The sequence below is a fragment of the Artemia sp. Qi Xiang Cuo genome, unplaced genomic scaffold, assembly GCF_049724085.1.
Source record: "Artemia sp. Qi Xiang Cuo unplaced genomic scaffold, ASM4972408v1 HiC_scaffold_3220, whole genome shotgun sequence".
NCBI lineage: Eukaryota > Metazoa > Arthropoda > Branchiopoda > Anostraca > Artemiidae > Artemia > Artemia sp. Qi Xiang Cuo.
Genome location: NW_028300613.1, coordinates 77,720 through 84,620, shown reverse-complemented (window position 1 = coordinate 84,620; position 6,901 = coordinate 77,720).

Below are 6,901 nucleotides of genomic sequence, written 5' to 3'. Positions count from 1 at the left end.
CACCGAATATCTAGATAACTACCTATTAGTAATCAATAATAGGAACATGTAACTAAGGAATAAATTAATCTCATATATAAGAATTATTTTGTCTTAGTGTAAATTCTAATAATTCTAGTTGCAATAACAAAAATAATCTTATTAAATGGCTTATAATAAAGATAGGTCAACAACGTAATTATATGTTGCATGCGTATTTATTTATATGTTGCTTACTCAAAAATATAATATAAAAATATGTTGTATAGTAATTATTAACTAAGCATTTAAGGTATATCTCAACTAGTCATAAAAGCATACCACAACCTAAGTAAAGCTAGGATTTCCATAACCATTCTAATCCTAAAATATTGTTCATAAACAGAAATTCTGTTTCACGCTTATAAATCAGCTTTGTTTGATCAATGCCATAAAAAAGTTGAAAATCAAATTAATATAAATTATTATAACAAAATAGCCCAAGTTAAAAGTTAAAACGCCCAAACTATTTTGAAAAAAAAGTAAATAAACGAATTTTGCAAAAATAGGTAAAATTAATAATAAATTAATCTTAGAAACAAACAAAAAGATGAGGCTTAAGAATATCATCATAATCCCATTGTTCACGCAGCAGCCCAAGATATTATTAAACATGGAGTAATATTTAAGCATGAAAATTCGCTCCTAGCCAGCCATAATGCATGGAAAATCTTTATGAAATTGAACCTCAAATCCTTCGAAACCTTGTTTCAACAATTAACAAGACTAGAGAAAAACCCGAATGAACTCAAAGAATCGATATTTCAATTCCTAAGGTTGGATAAAGGATTACAAACCAGGAAAATAATGCATAGTAAAGATAATTAGAAGTTCCTAATTCTGGTTATCCCAAAGCTAAAATGAAAATTCGTGATAGATGATTTTGATAAGAAAATGGCAGAAATTGACATGGCACTTGGAACGAGCTCCAAGGAATACAGAAAGAAAAAATCAGCGAATAATATTGAATACTTGTCGAGAGACTTTACTTCTATGAAATCAATAGAAAACCCTAAATTACTGACTAAAAGGACAGGAAAACCTTATGATGGAAATTACGCAATGCTAAGCGAACTACCAGGCCTATGGACTTTTCTCAAAGAATTATGGCAGAGTCATGCTGAAAACAAAGGAACTGAATAGGATTCGTCTAAAGTTAGAAATGAAAATAAAAACAGATCCCATAGAATACAAAGTCCCAACCTAGACACGTTGGACAAATCAAGGAATAATTTCTCAAAAACCCAACAGCCTTATGAATATGCAAATCTCACAGAAGGAAAAAAAAAAGACATTACGACAACCACACCTAAATATGAGACCCAACCAAAGAAATACAGTCTTTGATATCGGAAAGTACGGCAAACACAGTGTCAGAATTGATTGCACTTAGTAAAGGGAAACCTAGAAATTTAACTACATTAACTTATCTAAAACCCACGACATTCACAAAATAGACTTGGTCAAAAGGGCACACGTTTATGCATACCCATTCTATTGGCAACTTCCTTATAAGCGCAAGGGCAAGAATCCCGGTAGGACATACCAAAATACAAACGATAAAAGTACAAGAGCTTAAGCCAGAAGAAAAGAAAAATAATTATAAAAAGAGGAAGAAGATAATAAAGTACATAAGAAATGTTGGACAATAGATGGTAAACGTACTTGTGCTAGATTAACCATTACCGACGAACCGACAAAAGAAGGTATCGAACCATTACCTGATCTAAATGAGAAAAACGCCCAGAAAGTATCAACTCATCCAGCCTTCTTAATATTATACAGACAAAGATTACAAGCCTTATTTGAATTATTTAATACGGAAATACAAAAATTAAAACAAAGCAACACGAGAATTTTTTAAGTATTCTTTCGTAGAAGTAAGTACCGAAGGTCTACAAGCCTAATTCCCATCATTGGAGAACTTGCCATCCGCCTTTTTGGTTTAACAACGGAGGAAAACTTAAACATCCTGCGGGAAAAGGTAAAAAAGTTGACTAATGCCATGAACATATCGTTGCACGTCCAGAAAATACAAGCAAGTATACCAAACTACCAAAGAGACAAAGTCGAAAGAATTTCTAAGAAAATATCAAAGACTGTAAAAGTAATGAATTATTTAAGGAACGAAGTGGATCGCATGGTGACAGACGCGAGCCTTACCATGGTATCACTCGATATAATTACCATTTCACTATTAAATCTGCCGACTGATGTTAGTAGGTTTGAATTTGCATTATTTTCCCTCGCGGGAAGAACTTTCTCATAGGACCTAGTAGATCCTGCTAACCTAAAAATTATTTTATACGAAACAAAAAGGCACATAATTTTTGTTTTACATTTACCCATAGATCCAGAAGTATCAAATCTAATTCTTTATTATATAAAATTAAAATTCAACATCACGGAAATAAATGAACAATTATTCGCAGTACTAACAATTCAATTTATAAACCAACAATCCATATACGACTTGTACAAAATTTCGGCCTTCCCTACTAATATAAAAAAGACAAATTCATTTATGACTATCAAACCTGAAGTAGAGTATTTACTTGTTGATCAGGATAAACGAAAATATGCCCTAGCTAATCCACAAGACTTAAAAGAGTGCGTATCATTCAAAAACCTAGCATGTCAGCTTACTTTGTCTATTTATACCGTCAAATCTGCATATTGTGTGTTAGATATATTTTTGAAAGACACACAACAGGAAAAAATACCTAATTTGTGTGAAGCTTTGATAGGAAGTACTAAACGAGAAATATTCATACACCTTAGAAATAATCATTGGTTATTTTCTGTTCCAAAAAAAACTGTTGGAACTTTTTCTTGTTATAATAATACAGAAAGAATCAATCCAAATTACAGGACCGAATAGCTATTACAAGATGTAGGTACAATAACCATAAAACAAAGATGTGGACTCATAACTAAAGAGTCAACAGTTCAAACACCGTTAATAACCACGAGCACAAATATAATAAGTCCTAAAATAATCAATTTTAAGGCAATCAACCTGTCGTACACTATTCCCAATATAGAAAGTGAGGAAATGAAAACCTCAATATGGTCCAAAATAGAAAAGAATAAAGGAAAATTACCGCTTACAAAAATAAGAGAAGCATTAGACTCCCAGATTCCCCTATTTACAAATTAAGACCAAAGATTAACGTACGTGGATAATAGATATGGATTATTCTCAACCAATTTCTAGTGGAACATACTACTGACCGTATGTTTCGTATTCGCGATTTCCTTGACTATGAGAACCTTACTGACTTTTAATTATGGAAGAATTTTGAGACTAAGAAGGCAAAACCCAAAGGAAGAACACGGGGAAACGGCTGAAATACAGAAGTTAAACCCGGGTCCCCATGAAAATGTCTAAGCCAAGAAAAAGGGGAGACATTAGAAAACGAGTGGGTATAGAAGGTCTCCACTCATCCTTCCTATGTCTAGTTCCCTCATTGTAAGTGTCGTTTACGTAAAACCGTGCGGTTACGCCGCTGCAACATGTGTTTCTTCAACAGCACAGACGTGCGTGAACAATGAAGGCATGAAATATGTTGTAAACTGAGACCTCAGACTTAATGATTCAGCGTAATTTATGTTTAAATTGTTATTTTAAATCTAATGCAGAATTAAACAAGTGTTGAAGGAAATTAAAATAAATTGTGTGAATTAGTAAATACTAAGGAGCATAATAAGAGACCTTACTTAAAGTTAAAGGAATTAATCTCTTATATCGTCGTGATTCTGTAACAACTTAGAAAAAATTTCTATGTTTTAGATTTCCCAATGGAAATTCTATGTATTTGAAACCAACATGATAATAATGTCGTTTTGTTAAAATTAATATATGTGTAATAATATTAGTATATTTGTTTAATATTTTCTTGTAGCGTAAAATTCACCAAAAATATACCCGATCTTACTGCTTATTAAGTATTGTGACTACTCGTTTTAAAGAAAGTGTGATTCTGCCTCGTTATTTTTAGTACAGGAATTGGAATGAGCTATCGGAATTTATTTACTACAATACGTAGTCCAGTGTAGATACAGCCTAGTAGCATCGAAGAGTACTCACCAAAAATTCCAGGCAACGAAGCTAGGACGAAAATTACGGTTACCCTTTGATCGTTGTTTCCTCGATCACAAACTATATTATGTATCAGGTGACACTTTCTAATAAATCTCAGTATCCAGGGCATTATCGAACTATATAAACATATTAATCCTGAGAACACCATCGACCAGCACAAGATATAAGTACATAAACACCACCCTTGATAATCCTCGTGGACCCATGTACCATATATCTATATAGTTATGCTATTTGATGAACCCGAATTATTCAAGTGTCACAGATTAACGCGTTGAATTCCTTTCGACATTTTTTCGGGATCCATTCTATCACCTCTATCAAATGGTCGTAAAATTTTTATCTCTGTAATCCCGTAAATGTTACGAGATAATTTCTGAAAAATCGTCCTGGAAACCAACCACTGAATAACAGAAGCCAAAAGTAACTCCAGTGACTAACCCCTCAGTGACAATAGTCCTCCCACAAGTTAAAGACAATATGTTGAAGGAGTCACTAAAGTTGGAAGTCGACCCATTCCAAATCCAAACAGCAATTCTCCTGTGATTAACCAAGGAATCACCGCAAAAGCCAATAGATACAAGCGATGCACGAACAATTTTATAAGGGAACTTAATCTCTAAGTGCACGAACGAACAATTTTATACGAGAAATACATTCTCTATGTGCTTTAAAATAACTTAAGAATGAAATGCTAAGAAGAAAGTCAACCCATCTATTACCAACGCGATCTCAGTGCTCAACTCCTTAACGATAAAGGACCTTATGGACTATCCAAAAACAGCAGGTGAGAATGAACTCTGATATCAAAAGTCCGCACACCTATGCCTGGACGTAATATTTCCCATTTGACAAATTAATGAAAACCCTTCGTCCAAGATGAACACAGCCATGCTCGAACTATTCTGTGAAGAAACTATATTGTAAGTGTTTTTAAATTTTTTGCATTAGACGAAAAGAGTGAAGGAACATAATTTACAACAGAAGGTGTGAGTACACTAAGAGACACGTAAGGTGGTGAAGTAGGTGTGACATTTTAACAGTTTTGATAAATTAACAATTTCGATATCTTATCTTTAATATTACATAACGAACAGACACAGTGAAGGCATTTCGAAATTTACCAGTGAAAGTGGTGACATAGTATTTGTGTTTTAAATCGTTCATATATACATGTATTGCTAATTGCTTAGATAGAGTTATGCGTAGTATTGCAATATTACTTCAATAATTTAACGTAGGTAGAAACCATAATAATCCCATAAATATCAAAAGATAGAGATTTGCAAATTTAAAATTATATGATTAATATTACATTATAAATATCTTAAAATAGTAGTTTGTATAGCCCCAACCACATAAAACATTTCCCCTTGATAATGTTTAAAAGGTTGAAAGTGTAGAAGCTATGAGCGTTAGATGTAGAAAAAAACAAAAACAAATATTTAGTAAAGTAGCTAGGCTGTAACCATAGATAATCTTAGTCCGGTGGAGGAACATTGGAAAAGGATATATAATAAAATAAGAAAAGTAATACAGAAATTTTTTTAAGCACTCCTGATTAAGCTTAAATAAAAGTTTAAAATATTCAATGTCAATTAAAATTACGTAGGACAAATAGTAAATAAATCGTGAATATTTCAAAAACCCAAGGGCAAGCAAGTCCTAATGACGGGACGTCATTAAATAATGGGAAGGGTAGTATGTACCATGAGTAATAAGTGATATATTTAAAATATAAAAAACAAAATTGTTTCCTTCTAAGGATACTTCTGATTTAAATTAAACTCCCCCTAATTAAGCTTAAATCCCGTTTCAAACTTAAGTCTAAATTCTTAATCAACAGAAGAAAAACCGCATGATTATATTCACAAAAGAGCTTGATGAATTCAAGAGCACTTTGTAATACTTCGCAGCATTCCAGAAGTTTTGTTTTACAGACCGACAGATGTGAAATGTGGAAAAAGCTACCGGTCGAATTACGGTATTAATCAAAGAAGACGGTTTTGAATTTCGCGAAAATACTTGGCAAAAAAATCACGAGACAATGTCTTATACAAAGTTTCACAGGAAGTTTCAAGTTATCATGGGAATGAGAATGTCTGATCATCAAAATATCAAAAATAAATTATTGGAAAGTCAGTTAGCATAATGATTTTAGTTTCTAAACATAATGACAAAGTAGCAGGTCATCCACAGGAGTTGGGCCAATCGTGAAATAGCTGTTAGGGCGCAAAATCAGGACTAATAAAATATAGTGATAAAAAATGTTTTTCACGTCTCTATGGTTGTCATTACCATTCTGATTATTATATGATTATTAACCTATGAGCGATTATGAAGTTATTATTCTGACTGTTAGCACGATTGAAGAGAAGCTTTGCTCATATACGTTCATTGTTGTATACCTGAAATGTAAGTTTCAATAAACCCATTACGTTTCTATTTGTGGTGTTTTACTTATATGCCTGTATCTCACCGCAAAGTAGATAACTAGCTCAATTGTCTCCATTGGAAACGCTCCTGAGGAATCTGATACCCCTACGAAGTTTGTTTACGCTCCTGGATTGATGGCTCTCCAGCCCAATTAATCACCCCACAAGACAATTCTAACTTATTTTTTAATCTATTCTATTTCCTCTCATGGGGAGTGGTATAGTGTTTTTTTTGTACCCCTTCATTATACTCATCCCTTTCCTCCTTTACTAGTGGCGCAATGCTAAGCCTAAATCCTTGACAGCACAAGTGGCAAGATCAAAAATTCCCCCCGTACAGGTG